The sequence below is a fragment of the Rhinopithecus roxellana genome, chromosome 6 (genome assembly GCF_007565055.1).
Source record: "Rhinopithecus roxellana isolate Shanxi Qingling chromosome 6, ASM756505v1, whole genome shotgun sequence".
Lineage (NCBI taxonomy): Eukaryota > Metazoa > Chordata > Mammalia > Primates > Cercopithecidae > Rhinopithecus > Rhinopithecus roxellana.
In genome coordinates this window covers 43,979,330-43,980,685 of record NC_044554.1, presented here as the reverse complement: position 1 = coordinate 43,980,685, position 1,356 = coordinate 43,979,330, and positions in this window count along the sequence as shown.

The window sequence follows — 1,356 nt, the reverse complement described above, 5'->3', positions numbered from 1 at the left end:
CTCGGCTCACTGCAAACTCTGCCTCCCGGGTTTACACCATTGTCCTGCCTCAGCCTCCCGAGTAGATGGGACTACAGGCGTCTGCCACCACGTCTGGCTAATTTTTTGTATTTTTAGTAGAGACAGAGTTTCACCGTGTTAGCCAGGATGGTCTCGATCTCCTGACCTCGTGATCAACCTGCCTCGGCCTCCCAAATGCTGGGATTACAGGCGTGAGCCACCACGCCCAGCCAAAAGATTTTACAACTTTTAAAGAACAGGAAACAACCAACCTCTACAGTTGAAAATTATTTTGGGATAATATGCACCATAGAAAATGCTTCCAATACAATATTGAGTGAAATAAGCCAAATGCAAACTTGCTACATGAGAATAACAGTCACAGAGAAATATGCAAATTTTCTCATGCAAACAGCCTTTTCCTGGAAAAGAATATGGAAAAATAGACGCAGCGAGATGTGTAACAGGGGGAGTTGCAGGAGACCCTTCTACCGATAAACTTAATTAATCAGGAGATAAAGTGTCCAGAGGTGGAGAGGGATGGAAGCAAGTGGGCAGAGGTGCACGTGTGCCCCGAGAGAAGGTATTCACTGGGCATTGCTCCACGTACTGGAAAGGAACCCTCCACCCCATCCGGGTGCCCCAGCATCAGTCACAGGGCACAACTTTGTGATGTTTGTCATGGCCGTCTCTGATTTGTTTCTATTTTTCTTAACATTTTTCTTTGAATTGACTTTACATCTGATCCTTGTTTTTACTTTTCACATCATAAATACCAGTACAATTAATAAAATAAAAAAACTTTTCGTCAGAGTGCTCTAATTATTACATCACCCCCAGAAGTGCACACGCCAGGGTCTGGGAAACGCAAGAGAATAAAGGAACTACATGTTGGCTTGACACTTTTGTTCTGTTGAATGAGCTCAGTTTAGATGGTGCTCAAGCCAACAGAGGAGCTTCCTGGACACAGCCTATTTGTGGCTTTTCCCTGAGCCCCCTGCCAGGTCAGCAAGGCTGCAAATGTCTGGAGCCACACTGAGCAGATGCTGGGCCTCCGGCTTGGCAGGGCTGTCAGCCATGGACACTGGGTGGAGCGCCTGGTGTTGGAGGCCACTGACTACTGATAATGATTTAGCAAAGTATAAGAAATGGTTTCTTTCTGGAAAGAGTCTCTTACCCAAAATTAAGTAGTGGGTAAGATAAATATTCTTAGGAATGAAGCTCCTGGATAAAAGCACCAGCTCTGGGAGAACTGTGACAAGCAAACGGCACAGATGCTGGGTGACAACCATGGCCCCCAAGCCTGGTTGCAGCTCCCCAGCATCCAGAGGACACCTATTTTCTAGCTGGAAAAAC